We start from the raw sequence: 17,213 nt of genomic DNA, 5'->3' as shown, positions 1-17,213 counted from the left end.
AAATTGGTCTCTTCCTTTTTGTTTGCCTGGATACATTTTTCTGCTGTCCCTTCTACCACACATCATCTTCTCTCCTTCTCTTCTCTTCTCTTCTCTTCTCTTCTCTTCTCTTCTCTTCTCTTCTCTCCTCTCCTCTCCTCTCCTCTCCTCTCCTCTCCTCTCCTCTCCTCTCCTCTCCTCTCCTCTCCTCCTCCCCCCCTCCTCTCTCTCTCTCTCTCTCTCTCTCCTTTTCCATTTCTCCTTTTCCTTTAGGGTGAAGCACCCTTTTATATTTTTAACATCACTTCTTGGCCCATCATAGCTGCCTAAGAAATGCCAAATGATGACTGTGGGCCCTGCAGCGTACTTCTGTCCTGGATGCTGAGGAAAATCTGAGGGAGACCATCACTGGGGCAGTGGTGGCAAGTGTTATAGGAATAACCCATCACTTCCTGACTTTGATTTTAAGCCCACTCATATCTGACAATGAAAACCTGTAAACCTTGTCAAGAGTCTGTGACTGGGAACATCATGGGTCCTGGTAGGGAAGCTTCATCTGTTGCTTTGTTAAATGAATATGATACATTCCTCAGACTGCATTATAAAGAATTGTGTCTATCCTTATGTATTTATGGTACTGTTAGCTTCGGTCAGAATGACTTCTTTTTACAGTGAGCAGCATCAACTTCAAAGACTCTGAACCAGCTATAGTGTTGAAAAGAACTGCTCTTGGATGCTCAGCTCTGAGTGGAGCATGTATACCATCCGCTCCAAAGCTCAGGGAGCACTGCAGAAGAAGGGGTGGGCAGATAAAAGGGCAGAGTGTTGTGGAATGCTGCATCCCAGGCATGACTTGGCCACTGCACTCTTGGACTCACAGCTTCTATGATTCTTTGTACAAGACCTAGACAAGACAGGGCCTGTCACTATGCTGCCAGGGAGAGAGGAGAGATTCATAAGGTCCCAGCCCTTTGTGAAGATATAGAGGCAGTTTATGGTTGCTGGAGGAGGCACAGAATTTCTTCAGTGATGCGCCAATGATGAGGTGCCCCTGCTCCTGTGAAAATCCTTTCACTCACACTTCTAAGATCAACCCTAATGAAAACCGTTAAGTCACATACACCTCCAGAGACGGGAAAGGAGGAGGATCTGAGAAGAGGGCGCAGATCAGCGGATGTGGCGAGAAGACAAATGAGGATAACGGAAGGTATGTGTATGGTTAACATACACTGTATATGTGTATGGAAAGAGCAAAATTAAACCCATTATATACAAATATTTACTAATAGGAAGTTGAAAAGAAATGTCAGAAGAGATTAATCAAATTTTAAAATTTGGTCATGTTCTTCCCAACTCATTTTCTTTCTCCCTTACTGGATCTCACAACCCTTCTATTCTTTAATAAGAAAATCTCATTATAACAAAGGACAAAGTCAGGTGTGTTACCTGAGCAAGGGAAGCTGCTAGGCACCAAGTTCTCCCTAGACGTGGAATGGGCAAATTCCCATCGATGCCATTAAGCAGGTGCAATTCGAAGCCTTCTGGTCATCTCAGAGCTTGGAGCTTTTTTTCTTTTTTAGATAAACAAGGCCACTATATTTGGCTCAAGAGCAGGGATGCCTGTGAGAAGTTCAGTTGAGACCATCAAAATAATTTATTGACATAAGATTATTCAGAATCCTAGAAAATCCTTTTGTGAGATGCAGTAAAGTCTACCTGAAGACATCTGCATCTTTCTATTTCCAGCCTTGCCTTCAGAAGATCCCTTGTAGATCTCAGCTCTTTTGCGATTAGCTCCCACATTTCCTCCTCCCCCAGTGCTATTTTTCTAGCTCCCTGTTACTAAAGAAATCTATAATGCATCCCAGGTTCCTGTTGATTCATTTTGCCAAGTGATGTCCCTGGTTATGGAGGTTTGTTAGGATTCTAAAACCACTGAAGTTGCTATACTTTCTGTTTCTCAGATCGCTTTCTTCAGTGTATAGAGATGTATGCACCTTGTCAAATACCTTTCCGTTATCTTTTGTGACTGATGTATAAATATTGAAAAAATAACCCCAAGAGAAGTTTGAATAAAGACAATCATATGCTTCTCTTTTTGTACAGCCCGGGATAATACAAAGTAGGAGTAAATAAAGAAAGCGGTATGCTGTAGTTTCGCAAGGAAAGATAGTCTCATTCTCAGAAGACTCGCATACAGACTTGCCAAGAATCTGGTTTTCTCTTAGCTTTTCCTTTTCGTTTAGAACTCAAACCCTGTTGTGCCCCCATAACCCAGTCTTTGCTGGGCTATCCAAGTTGGCGATGAAATACATAGAAAAGCGTCGCCCGGTTTTTCTTGATGCTTCATCAAACTTTGAAAGCACAGAGGAGGCAGGTGTAGGAATCATAGGGGCGCACACCTATAACCATGGCACTTTGGAGCAGAAGGCAGGGAGATCACAAGTTCAAAGTCACCTTCAGAAAATGTAGGGCTTCTCAGCGGGTGTGAGTTTGGTTATGTGTCACACAAAAAAAATCTCATTTATTTTCCACCCAAAGACAGCTGCTTCTCTTATTTCCAATTTTCTTTTAGGAAAGTCCTTCTAAATCTCAGGGGTTTTTTTTTCCCATATAATTTCCCCATTATTTACTTCTCCAGTCTGATCTGTTGTCTGTTTATACAGAGCTAATAAACACTGAACTTTCTTCAGGTATCAATGGAATGAAAAGCCCATCATAACACATTTCTCTTAAAATTTATTATCAATTTTTCTTGCATTTTTTTTCATAGAAATCCTTGCCTCGGGACTTCAAGATCATTGATTGAAAAGTGGATAGAATGATGTGGATGCCAATAGTAGCTCCAACTCTACCCATAGAAAGTAAGCCAAACAAGCTTTGCAAGTTTTTATGTGGATTCATTTAATGAACATAGTTGGACATTGCACTATGAACCAGGAACAATATCCATGGCACTGGGGTAGGTGTAGGGTAACTCAGAGGTAAGTGACATGTTCTGATTATAAGGGCTTACATTCCCTAAGGTCAACTCTGCTGGAGGGAATATATATTCAGTACTATAAACTTGATCAAAAGCCTATGCCTGGAAGCTCACGGGCCCCACAAGGAAATCTGCTACTGATATTTTGTTAAATAGACATGTAGACTGCCTTCTAACTATTTATGTTTGTGCAGCCCTCACCCGCAGCCAGAGACGTTTCTTTTGGCAGTGGGCGATAGTCAACACAGAGACTCATAACTTGTCAAAGCATGGAGAGGAAAGGCCTACTGGGTGCTCAGCCCTAAAAGGGACATCTATGTCACCTACTCTGAGGTCCAGGGAGCATCACCAAAGGTGGGAGGTTTCCACTGTGAGAGCCAGATAACAGGCAGGAGTACTATAAAACTTAGAAGATGCTGCCTTCTGGATAGGGCGTGGCCACTGCAATCCTGGACACACAGCAGGTGTGACCACCTGCACAAGACCTGTCGTACACCAGGAGAAAATAAATCCCATGAAGGAAAGAGGGGGGTGAGTATTCACACGAGTGGGAGGGGGGTCAAGAAAAGGCAGTTGGGGGAGGGGGTGAATGTCAACAGAGTATGCTAGATGCACACAAAATCATATAAAACAAAAACCTGATAAAAAAACAAAAGAAAAACAAACAAACAAAAACCCCAAATCTTACAACCCAAGATGAAGGATGCTCTTCCGTAAATAAGTATCCTTTACTAAAACGCAAATGCCCCTGCCCCTGGTCAGATAATAATTTTAGCCTCATTTGTAGTCAGATGCTGGGGTTGGAGAGAGTTGGTGCAAGACTGCCCACGGTCAGGTGAGTCTGAAAAACGTAGTCCAGGTTCTTTATGTTCTCTTGGAGACCCAACGCCTAACATTAGCATAAGAAAGGCCCTGAGAAGTCTTGCAGGAAATTATCTTATCTGTTTGTTCAGTGCAGCATTTTCAAAATTCACTCAAGCATCAGCTCTTTTCCGCCAGAGAATAGCAATTAACCTGTAGAAAAGGCATTCTGGGGAATGCTGTTCTGAGGCATCCGGTGACCAAACAGTGGTGTTATCCCACTAAAGTGAGAGGAGAGTCCCCCAGGAAAGAAGAGGTGCAAAAGACAGGCCTCTGCCAGAATACCTGTGGGGTAGCGGGAGAGAAACAACTTGGCTGTTTGCGTGAGTAAATAGTCACCGAGCAGCTGCTTCATGCTCAGTCCCCTGAGCCTGTCCCATCCTTGGCCCAACCCTATCACTGGGATGCATGGAAGGTGATCAAACAGTTGGAGAACTCTACCCAAACCTTACATCCCTCTTGATCTTAATCTTCTGTTCTGGAAAAGTCAAGGCTTTCGATAAAAAAAATCCATTATCCCTGTATGCAGACATTTGTGTCAGTTCTGTTGACATACAGTCTTGTCTCTGATTTTGCTTTCAAAAATATGCAATCCACAGGAGCTGAAATGACAACGCCTCTGTTGTTAAGAACACTGGAGGCTCTTCCAGCGCACCCAGGTTCAATTCCCAGCATCCACATAAGGGTTTACGGCCTTCTGCAACTTCAGTTTCAGGGCATCCCGTGTTCTATCCAGGACTCCACAGTCATGAGGCACATATGTAGCATATAGACATTCAGGCAAACATGTATAAAAAAATACAGTAAAAGAAATAAATAATATACAATCTTGCATGTAGACACTCTAGAAGCAATTAGCATACTGTAGCTTTCCTTCGTAAGACTAAAAAGTACTTTTCATCTTACATATTTTTGTCTCACAAGTGTTTCTTTCCAATAAAAACAAGAACTTGGACCACAGTTTGAGCAGTCACTCAAGCACAGAGACCCACAGTTGGTAACTTCAGCAACATGAACAGGTGTTGATTTTCACTGATGGAGCCAAAAAAAAAATCATTTAAAAATTATTCTTAGTTGCAATAAATCCAAGGAAGAAGTGTTTCAAATAGTTTGAAAGGATGAGTAACACCAAAGTGATGATTTGATGAGTGGTCTTCCTTCGATGACAGTCTGGTTACAAATTAAATTAGACAAATTGGAGGGTAAGTCCAGACTATGTAGTAAGGAAATAATTCTAACTCCGAGGAGACAGTGTTTCTAAAAGTGTGCTTGTCTGTGGGAGAGCACGTATGTATTCTCAAACGATAGAAAAGCTGGTGGAGGAAGGATGAAGAGGCAGGCAACGTTTTAAAGAAACACCTAGCAGACTTTTCATCAAGTTCATGCTTTTGAATCTGGGTAAATCCTCACCTTGGTATTCCCGGAATATTTTTCTATTATATTCCAAAATATTGAGTAATGCTAATCAATCGTGAAAATAGAATAAATTTTTAAACTCTTAAAAACAGTGTGCTACATTTTGAGGAAAAAAATATTAAAATGAGAAACAGTCCTGATGAACAGTCTCTTAAATGAGGCTTAATTTTTTCTACGGAAGAAAGTAGCTGTAGTCACTGAGTGTTTGCTATGATTCAAGCATCTTGATTAATTTCTATGATTTTTATGATACTTTTCTGTGTTAGAATCCCTCTCTTATAAGGAAAGAGGCAGTGGGAACGGTCTGGGTTCTTAGACCAGACCATACAACTACCCCAGGCATTACTGACAGAAACACACACTATCAACCACTATACAGTATGCCCCACTCATGTGTAAATGTTCTATACACAAGATATTCTGCCAGGCAATGAATCCCTTGCATAGTGACTCTTAATCTCATTTAATCACAAAATGCATTTATTAGTTTTTCCTTATTTTTGGCTTTTTGAAAATGACTGTTGCTAGTAACACTCCAGCTGGCCTAAAACTCACTATGTAGACCAAACTGGCTCTAGATTTGTGGCAAACCCTTCCTTGCTCTGCTTTGTGAGTGTCAGAATTACAAGCAGGCCCAGATACAGTCTCGATTTTAAGTGGCACGTGAGGATCCTAAGAGAGACTTACATAGATCTAATCTACATGGGAAGTAGAAAAAGAGAAGATCTCCTGAGTAAATTGGGAGCATGGGGACTTTGAGGGAGAGTTGAAGGGGGCAGGAGAGAGGCAGGGAGGGGAGCAGGAAAAAATGTAGAGCTCAATAAAAATCAATAAAAAAATTTCATATACTCATGAGGCACATAAAATATGATGATTGAGCACATTTGTATAACATGAAATAATTAGTTAAAACAGTGGTTCTCAACCGTCCTAATGCTGTGCCTCTTTAATACAGTTCTTCATGTTTTAGTGACCCCATTCATACAATTATTTTCGTGGCTACTCATAACTGTAATTTTGCTACTGTTATGAATCATAATGTAAATGTTTTTGGATATAGAGGTTTGCCAAAGGGGTCATAACCCACAGGCTGAGAATCGATGAGTTAGAACAATGGCATAGCAGCTCAAATATTTATCATTTTTTTGTGTTGAAAATGTCCCAAGTCCTCTCCAATAACTAATTTTAGATGTATAATATTGTCAGCCTTAGTGTTACCCCAAAGTCCTAAGAGCATTAACTTTCATATATAGTATTTCTTGTATACAAAATGTTTGTAGAACACTGTAAGAAGCTACAGGTAGTTTCTTTTACAGTGTATCTGTTTTGTCACTGTAATAAAATACCAGAACCAAGAGCAACTTACAGGAGAAAACGTTTATTTGGGCTTATGGTTTCTCGGGAGAGGCCCTAAGAACAGAGGGGTCATGGCAGCTCTGGGAACAGGGAGCGGAGTGATTACATCTTCAACCACATGAGAGCACACCGGAAGTGAGGTGAGGTTAGAAACTCTCGAAGTCCACCCTCAGTGATGCACTTCTTTCCACAAGGCTCCAAACCCTAAAAGTCCCATAACCTTCCCAAACAACTCCACAAAGTGTTCCAACACATGAGATTTTGGGGGACATTTCTCATTCAAACCATAACAGTACCTAACATTCAAACCTTGGCGTAGGTTCTTCAGGGGGTAAAAAGAAAACCTTTTGAATGTTTTCCATTTTGAGAATTTTTGCCTTAAAAAACAGCATAGAACTGAATTGATGAAGCAGAAATATAGACAATAAAAATGTGTGAAGCAAATAAAAACTCAGAGGGAAAAATTAGGATTCAACCTGAAGATCCAAATAGCAAATCAGCCAGCCACAAGCTCTTACCTCAACCTCAGTCTGAAATGGCGGTCCTGCCTCCAGTAATCTCAGAGTGAGACTGTGTGAGAGCTGTCTCCTCCTGTTTTATATTTCTCTCTAGGACTGGGATTAAAGGCATGGACCACCTGGTTTCTATGGCAACTAATGTGGCTACTGGGACTAAAGGTGTGTGTTACCACTGCCTGGTTTGTAAGGCTGACCAGTGGGACTGTTTTACTCCCAGATCTTCAGGCAAGCTTTATTGATTAAAATACGATTGAAATACCACTACAATGTGGCTACAAGAGAAAGCAAGGTTCTTGGCTCAGGAAGAGTGGAGACGAACACAAGTTGGGGGACCTGTGACTACAGCAGGAAATCGACGAGGCAAGGACTCATACATAACAATGTCTGTATTTGCTCAGCGCAAGAAGAGCCAAGGAAGTTGACACTTGTGGGATTTTTTCGTCCTCTTTATGTGACTATAAATTCTGCAGGCCCTCTAAAGACATCCAGAGGACCAGCTCAGTCGCATTCAGTTGAATCTTGGAAAACGACTGCTGTCATACATATAATTGCCATCTCAATGTGTTGAGTTGAAACTACAATGAAAACTGCGGGCAACCAAGTATGTCTCCTGTTACTTGTAAAATAAATTAACAAACGAATAAATAAATAATAAAATAGACCTGTTCTTTCAAATGCTGATTCTAGCCTCTGTCGCCCAACTCTGATATCAATGCATTCTCTTCCAGTTAAGACTTGGGATTTGGGGTTTTTGCAGAGAAAATCGGCTATTACTTTTTGTGCTTTCTTGGTTAAAATTTTAAGCACCTTTGTGTTCGGTTGTGTTAATTTCACAAACCTTGGGCACAGTTGGAGATAGGAAGGCTGTTAGTAGGACACCAAGCCTCGTGTTAAAATTTCAAGCTTGTTAATGTGTTTACAGGAGTGTTTCTACTTATTTATAACCTATTTATTATACCATATACCATAAGATCAAAAGCTAAAGTATACCATAAGATCAAAAGCTCAACATAAACTTGGGATCAGATAAAGGGACACGCGATTAGACAATGCCTCGAATTCAGCTGAAGCCTCTGCACTTTAACTGTCATTATCAAAAAGGAGCCACAGATTCCACATTAATATTAAAAATAATCAGCATGGCTTGATGCAGGATTTACAGTGTCCATAAAAATAAACATGGCTATATCCTGAAGAAGGTGACTTTTTATAATCCCCTGAATTTTTAAAAGAGAATCGCAGAAAGTGTGTTTACTGTGCTTCGAGCTATGTCTCCAGCTTCTGCAAGGTGAATTCAGTCTTCTCTGATGGGGATGTAAAACAATGGACAATTATCACTTTAGGGAAAGTCAAGCTTTCCTTCCCATATAAGCCTGAGAGGAATGTTTTAATGTGTCTTTGTAGGTGGGGTTCTGAATGAAGCAGCAGACAGCATCCCTGAAGCATATATCATAAAAGTTTCCAAATAGCTGTTTCTTATGAGGTCCCTCCAAGGCATCAAGTGGCAAAGCAACCACATGCATCCAGGTGGAGAGAATTCTGTGGGGCCCAAAATAATATGGTCTCTGTTTATGAGCTCGTCAAATCTTAAGGTTACCTAAAGGATTGAGACCTATGAATGGGCAAGATATTGTGCTCGTGAACACAGACCCTGAGCCACCAACCTCAGCTATAATAGCAGTCATGTCTAGAGCCTTTGTATTGTGACAGACACTTGAACGCATTGCTTTATTTAATCCTTATAATAACAGCAAGGTACCAGCATTGGTCAGGACTCTTTTGTTTGCATGGGACTCAAGCTACCTTGGGCAGAGAAAAAGAGAGGGCTTATTGGATGGTATAATAGGAAAAGCAATATCCATACACACTATCCTCTTTCTTAAGTGGAAAATATGGTATATTATAGACCAGGCTTATAGAAGAAGATGGAAAGATGTTCTTTCTCTCAGCTCCAAACCAATTCTGGAACTGAACTGGGGATGTGACAGGCCTACCCCAGTCAGGGTGCTCTTGAAGATATGCCACCTCTAATCTGTCAGTCTCTGCTGGAAAAGCAGGTCCACAGATCGACAGAATAAGAATTTCTTGGAATTCAGGTGGGCGAGCAAGCAAGGCCGAGGGAACAATCAGCTGGGCTTTGCCCTAAGCACTATTATTTCTACTTCACAGATGAGAAAAAGGAGACCCAGAATAGCAAGAGCCTCAGAACAGAATAACCAAGTTGTAACTAGAAACGTAGCATTAGTCATACTGGATGAGATAACTCTGTGGTCACAAAAAAAAAAAAAAAAAAAAAAAAAAAAAAAAAAATGAAGCCTGGAATTTTAGCAAGCTAGCACAGCAAACATGAATTCTTGCACATCTTAGACCCCACTTTGGTTGGTGGATTTTTGCTCCTCGTAGTACTCACGTGCAGCTGATATAGGAAGTCCTCACATTTAGAAAACATTGGACTCCAATGCCCAAGAAACAGCAGGAGGAATAGCCATGACCCATCAACAGCCATGACCCATCAGAAAGGGTGAGCCTCATGATCCTGCTTAACAGCAAGACCGTTAGGGGAGAGCTAGGGCATGGGAAAGAAGGGCAAGCTGGGATGTGGACATGGGTGTCACTGTGCACAACCATATCTAACCATTACATTGTTATCATTACAAACCTTTGACTTACACCTGGAGCACTTTAATGACACGCTCCTCCTAAGGGTTAGTTTATAGTGGGGCCCTAGAGCAGGAGAAGACTCTTTGATCCAGCAGACCCAAGGTTAGCTGAGGTGTCAGAGGCAGAAATAAATGCTGTTGGAACTTTTGAAAGGCCTTCATAAGTGAATCCCAAGCAAACACCCTTGGGATTCTGGAACAAAAGCTTGTTGTTACCCTCAGACGATTCTACCTTTGAGAAACAGTTCATGGCTGGCTAGTGGGCTTTACTAACAACAGGATATTTGACAATAGGTCACCAAGTTACTGTAGAACTTGAACCCATCATTATGAGTATTATCTGATCTACCAAACCATAAAGTTGGACTTCCTACCAGCAATCCATCATCCAATGGAATTGGTATATACATGAGTAGGCCCAAGCAAGTTTTAAAAGGATAAACGAAGTATATGTAGTTACCCAGTTGCCTATGATTCTAGTTTTGTTTCAGTGTCTTATGCCCCAAACATGTATGCATGGCCTCAAAGAGGATGTTGTATAATTTGTAAGGAAGAGGAGCCTAGAGCCTGATTTACACATAGATCTGCCTTACATGCAGACATCACCTGGAAGTAGACAACTACAACATTATAGTCCCATGTGGACTGTAAAGGACACCAGTTAAGTGAAGTCTCCATAATGATCAGAACTTTAGGCAGTCTACAAGCTTATACACTGTGGTAGTTTGAATGAAAATGGCCCCCATAGATACCCAGGGAGTAGCACTCTTAGGAAGTGTGGCCTTGTTGGAGTACGTGCAACCTTATTGGATGGAGTGTTTCACTAGCGGTGGGCTTTAAGATTTCAAATGTTCAAGCCAGGCCCAGTGTCACTCTCTCTTGCTGCTGCCTAAGGATCTAGATGTAGAACTCTAAGTTACTTCTCAAGCGTCATGTCTGCCTGCATGCCACCATGCTTCCCACCATAACAATAGTGGACTAGACCTCTGAACTATAAGCCAGCCCCAATTAAATGCTTCATTTCATGAAAGTTGCCTTGCTCATGATGTCTCTTGACAGCAATAGAAACCCTAACTAAGACATACATTTTGCATAGAAGAAAAATAATCGATCAGATATGAAATTATACACGGATTCATGGGCAGTCATCCCCGGATTTAAAACAACTGTGATTGGGAAATTGGTGAGAAAGACATTTATGGAAGAGATGTGGCTAGGTCACTCCAAATTGGTAGAAGACATGAAGACACTATGCACTGCATCTAATTATTCATCAAAGGGTGACTTCTGCAGAAGAAACAGACAGGATAATCATTTTGTGATCAGGGTCAATCTCTTTCCCCCATTCATCTTTGTCAATGTCCAGTAGGCCCATGAGCATATTAGTTATGGTGTCGTAGATGGAGAGTATAGAAGGACTCAACAACATGAACTTCCATTTATCAAAGCTGATATCAAGCCTGGCTTATGGCTATTGATGTGTGCCAAATCTCCAGCAGCGAAGGGCAATGACGAGCCCAACAAACTAACTAGAAATTAAAACTAACTATCTTTTAAAATGGAAATCTTTCTTATTTAAGCAATATTTTGTAAGCCCATACTATGTCTTCTAATGAAACAACTTTGTATTCAAATGAAAACATAAGAAGTGTATCTGAGACACAAAGAACCTAGACCTAACTAACAGTTATAACTGTAGTCCTGGAGGTAATTTTTTAAAATAAATATCCTTTACTGACTTTTTGGGAATTTCATAGCATGAACTGTGAGCACATACTCCCTTCCTTTTCCTCCCATGCCCGCCCCCACCTTTGTGCCCCTCCCCCCAAAAAAAGAAGAAAAAGAAAGAAAAAAGTCCAATTTGTGTTAATCGCAAATTCCCTGAAGCATGGTCAAATTCCCAGTGGCAGAAAACAGAGTCTCTCACCACCCACAACCCTGCCAGAAGTCGTCAGTTGAGGAGACCTACAATTTGGCATCCTTATAACAATGTTTTTGCATTTTTTAATTGATCTATTTATTTTACATCCTGGCCATAGTTCCCCCTCATCCTCCCCTCCCACTTCCTCTCCCCAGTTGCATCCCCCCTTCCCTTCCTCTTCCATCTCCATCCAGAAAACGGCAGTTCTCCCATGAGTATCAATAAAACATGGTGTATCAAGTTGTAGCAAGACTAATTTGTAAAAGGTCTCTTAAATGGCTTTCTATGTACACTGTTACTTTTTTAGGTGGGGAGAGGGCTCTTATTGTCACAGAAATCTTCTATGTTCCTCTTTCTCCACTGTGAGTCTGCAGTCATCAAGACCTTGGCAAAAGCAGTTTCCTTGCCCTTTGCGGTCAGAGGCAGCCCCAATCATGAACTTCCATGTGGTTTCTAGAGACAACACAGACCACGGACACGCACATGGTCTCTGGTGTCAGCGTATACCACAGACCGCGACATGGTTCCTAGAGATCATTTTGTAAACAACCAATCTAAAATAAGCAGTTTGTTAAATATTTAAGTCTTATTATCAAAAGCTTTCGGAAAATGATTTTGCTAAAAAAATAAAAGTATTTTCATTTGAGTTTATGAGGCAACAAAACCAGGATGGTCCCTGACATCTGTTTTCATTTTGCATACACTCATTTTGGGATTTTTGCTTACTTCTGAAGGTAAGCACATATTACTTAAAGAAAGCTAAAAGCACAGAGATAAATGACTGTTTCAAGTCTTGAATAGCTAGAACAGAACGTCTAGAGAAGTGGTTTTCCGCTTGTGCCTCTCCACCCCTTTGAGGGTTTCAAATGATTTTCACAGGAGTCACCTAAGACTATTGGAAAACACAGATATTTTACATTACAATTCATAACAGTACCAAAAATATAACTATGAAGTTACAGTTTAAATAATTTTATAGTCAGGGGTCACCACAATATTAGGAACTATATTAAAGGATCACAGCATTTGGAAGGCTGAGTACCACTGGACTAGAAGATACTTATCCATGAGGCAGAAGTTGCACCTTGGGTCAGGAATTACCATGTCTTCAGAGACACTTTGCTTCCCCTAAGCAATAGTAACTTCTTTTTAAAAGTTTTAAAAATTTAATTTACAATTAAATTTTAAATAAATATTTATTTTTAATATATTTTAAATATAAAAATTTATTTAAAAAATAAATTTAAAAATTAATTTAATATAATCACATCTTTTTCCACTTCCCCCTTCCTCCTCCTATTCCTTCAAGTTGTCCTTTGACCTGCACACTCATGCCTTGGCAGATGCTAACGCACACAAGCACGCACAATAAATGCATATAATTAAAAAAAGCAAGATTAAAAGGAAGAGGGAAACAAGGATACAGCAAAAAACTTGAACCACATATCAACAAAAAACTCAAACCATGATGCAGCCAATAACTGAACTCTGCAGAAATAGCTACCCAAGACTACCCAAAAACAGTCAAACTGACTCAGCAAAATGTAAGGAAAATGTAGGAACATGAGACTGAAGTCACCAGGAGATGTCTGAGTCATTGAGAAAAGCACTGATGTGATCAAATTCAGTCCTAGTTACCTTTCATTTTCAGCTTCTTATGTCCTAAAGCCACTTGAGAGGAAGGCTCTGTGTGCCTAGACCAGATTGGCCACTGGGGTGGCAGGCAGGGTGGGGCATGACTGTTAACTGATGGAGGAGGGGTCAGTTCACTGTGGGAGGCACCATTCCCTGGGTAGGTTGTCCTTGGCCATATAAGAAATCTAGACAACAATGAGAGACATACATAGATCTACATGGGTAGTAGAAAAAGACAAGATCTCCTGAGTAAATTGGGAGCATGGGGACCTTGGGAGAGGGTTGAACGGGAGGGGAGAGGCAGGGAGGGGAGCAGAGAAAAAAATGTAGAGCTCAATAAAAATCAATAGAAAAGAAAGAAGAAAGAAAGAAAGAAAGAAAGAAAGAAAGAAAGAAAGAAAGAAGGAAGGAAGGAAAGCTTTGCAAAATGAAGTAGGAAACAAAGTTACTCAATGGTTTCTACTTTCTGTGCCTCGCTTCCCTTAGTGATGGAGGCAATCTGGAAAATGTATGTTAATCAAAGCACCGTGAAGAAAACAGCCCCTTACCTAAAAGAAAGCAAAGACCATTTGTCTGAACTTCCGAGCCTCAGAGTGCACAATGGCAATGCTGACTTTATCAGTAAGACAGAAGTTTAGAGGCGCTGGTTTGAGCTGAGCTGCTGGCTCCTTTAAAGCAAGTTTCTTGGTTCCTCAATCTATCAGCTTGCCCTTTGCTCCTCCACCCCCATAAAGACAGTCAACATTTCTTTAGGTGGCCTTGAAACTCTAACATCATCGTCTGTGAGCCCCTAACACATTGTGAGTTACATAGAAATAGAACCTTGCTTCGATCAATATTTGGATGGAAGGCGAAAAAGAAAAAGAAAACCGAAAACAAATTTTGAGCGTAGCTAGGAATCCTGTTGTTCACTCAGGAGGTTTCACTTTCGACTGCGAGTCAATAATACCGCTTGCCCAGGAGAAAAGGAGGGGCTGCTGGGGAAATATTATTTCCATCCTGTGCAGCACAGAGAAAGCCCGGTTTCTAAGATCTGGCACATTACGCCACATGAAATAAGAAGGATAAATGCTGCACAATCTATAAAGGATAGACGCTTTATGTGACGCGTCTAAAATAAAAGCCCAGCATCCAGGTGCAGGAGGTGGAAGAGCTGTTAGCAGGGTCCGAAGCTAAGGGAAATCAGGAGACACTGCTCAATGAGCATAAATTTTCTTCTTCATAAGATTAAGAAGTCCTGGGGCTGTTATACCACACAGTGCAAATCATTAATGAAACTGAAACGTGATAAAATGTTTATTATGAGCAAGGCCGTAGTGGCATACTCCTTTAATGCTAGCACTCGGGAGGCAGAGGCAGGCAGATCTCTGTGAGTTCAAAGCCAGCCTGGTCTACAGAGCAAGCTCCAGGACAGGCTCCGTAGCTACTGAGAAACTCTGTCTTGATTATCTTGACTATAGTACTAGTTTCAAAGATGTGTGAACATCCAAATCCAACTGCTTGTATACATTAAATATACAGACTTTTTTCCACCAGTTATCTCTCAATAAAGTGGTTTTTAAAGAGAAATCCTATTAAAAAGAAAAAATGAAATCCTGCTTTAGGGTGAGGTTCAACTCAGGTCATAATGTCTAGAACCAATTGTCTATTTGACACACCCTTGGATCATTAGGAAGAGAGTCAACAAGTGATTGTCTAGACTGAGTTAGCTTCTCGGCATGTCTGCGGGGCACACCTCGACCGCCTCAATTGATGTTGGAAGGACCAACCTGAAAGCGGGCAGCACTATTTCAGTTTGGAGCTGTCCATGGCACAGAGTGGAGAAAGTGGGCTCAGTACTAAAGATACATGCATTCCTTTCTTTCTGCTCTTGGAAGTGACATGGTCAGCTGTCGCAAGTTTCTGCCGGTGTGACTTCCCGCCAGTGATGAACCATAACACGGAACTGTGAACTAAAATAAGTCCCTTATCACCTAAGTTGCTGGCTCCCCGCGTATTCCGTCGCAGCACGAGGAAAGGAAGTAGAGCGGGGAATTATATTCCAATCCAAATTTCCAGTGATTTACAGTTTAGTCAAACAGGGATGCTGACACTGACTGCTATAAAATACAGTGTTCAACTAAACCAAGGGAATGATCAAATACATATTTTATACTTTAAAAACCATCCTAAGGAAACTTGGTATGAAGTCTAAAATACAATGCCCGTTTTGGTCTGGTCTTCTTACAGCTTCTCGCCTTGTTAAGTAATGTTATTAAGTTATTATAATAATAGATGGTGTACCCATTCAAATACACAATTCAATACTTTTGATAAATGTACAGTCAGGTAGGTGATCTTCAGACATTCCCTCCTCCTCCTCTCCTACAAGTCATCCCCCATCCCCTCTCTCTGTAGCAGACCACTTGCTATGGCCTCCCCTCCCTCTCTGCAGCTGTTGTAAGGAGGCTGCTTTGTTCGTTCCAGCCTCCCAGAACTGAAATAACCACACAGATACTGTATTAATTAAATCACTGCTTGGCCCATTAGCTCTAGCTTCTTATTGGCTAATTCTTACATATTCACGTAACCCATTTCTATTAATCTGTGTATTGCCACAAGACTGTGGCTTACCAGGTAAAGTTCCAGCGTCTGTTTCTGGTGGGGCTACACGGCTTCTCTCTGACTCCACCTCCTTTCTCCCAGCATTCAGTTTAGTTTTCCCCACCTACCAACAGGCCAAGGCAGTTTCTTTATTCACAGCATATAGAGGGGAATCCCACACCAAGCAGCCATCTCCAGATGACCACACAGACCTTCTACAGCCTCCCTTTTGCCACAGATGCCAGCTTCCTCAGGTATTCTCTAGGAAGGTACCACCCATGCCTATCAAGGAAGCAGACAGACCAGGGAAACGGGAATATGATCTTTGGACTTACACGCTCCTTCCTTTCCTCCAAATTCGGTGTCCTGACCTCACCATCCTAATTTCGGTAGTAAACTACTGGCCATGACATCTTCTCCCTCACTCTGCCTTCATTCCTAGGGGATTAAGAAGATCCTGGTAGCTCACCCTGTTTACCTCCCTCTTGTCAACATAATAAACTCCACACCCTCTTCTAGCTCAAGTCCATCCCTAAGTATCAGCCATCAGATAAGAAGAAACACATTTTAACCAGGACAACCAGTAGCCAAACCTGGCAGGATCTCAGAAGCCTTCCCTATTAGGCAAACCACAGCACCCACTCTTACCTAAGAACCAAAGAGGGCAACAGAAACAAGGAACAAAACACTAACCTAACAGAGAAAGGACCAGATATCAGCACCTAGAATTACAATCAGCCCAAACCTAGATGCTCAGAAACGAGTGCAAAATCAGAATCAATAACAGACAGGAGGGGGCTGGAGAGATGGCTCAGCAGTTAAGAGCATTGCCTGCTCTTCCAAAGGTCCTGAGTTCAATTCCCAGCAACCACATGGTGGCTCACAACCATCTGTAATGGCGTCTGGTGCCTTCTTCTGGCCTGCAGGCGTACACTCAGACAGAACATTGTATACATGATAAATACATTTTTAAAAAAATAATAGGACAATATTGCTCCAAAAAGCCCAGCAACCCTACCACAGTGGGCCCAGAGAAATGCAACATAGCTTGAAGCAAAAGATGAGGACTTCAAAATAGCCTTTATGAAAACAGAGGGCCTTAAAGGGGAAATGGGTAAGTCCCTTAAAGAAATCCATGAAAACACAAACAGTGGAATGAAATGAAGAAAGATCTCAAGATATGAAAGTGAAAACAGAATCCATAAAGACAGCCCAGACAGAGGGGAAACCGGACGTGAAAAATTTAGGAATTCTTTCAGAAAACCCAGAAGCAAGCCTCACCAACAGAATACAAGAGATGG

At 41.3% G+C, this 17,213-nt stretch overlaps 1 long non-coding RNA gene across 2 annotated transcripts in view; it reads right to left on the bottom strand.

The window, feature by feature from the left end:
- LOC125415102 (uncharacterized) overlaps positions 1-17,213 on the bottom strand; it is a 65,362-nt gene that overhangs the window by 17,210 nt on the left and 30,939 nt on the right. Inside the window, exon 2 of one of the 2 annotated variants that reach the window (XR_015735589.1) lies at positions 1,426-1,599. The exons of the other annotated variant lie outside the window; for it this stretch is intronic. This is a non-coding gene — a long non-coding RNA (uncharacterized LOC125415102). The remainder of the gene's footprint in view (positions 1-1,425; positions 1,600-17,213) is intronic. 2 annotated transcript variants of the gene reach the window in all.

This window comes from Myodes glareolus, chromosome 19 (assembly GCF_982192425.1).
Source record: "Myodes glareolus chromosome 19, mMyoGla1.1, whole genome shotgun sequence".
NCBI classification, from domain to species: Eukaryota; Metazoa; Chordata; class Mammalia; order Rodentia; family Cricetidae; genus Myodes; species Myodes glareolus.
Note: the sequence above shows the minus strand (reverse complement) of the source record. Positions and strands in the feature narration are given on the sequence as shown.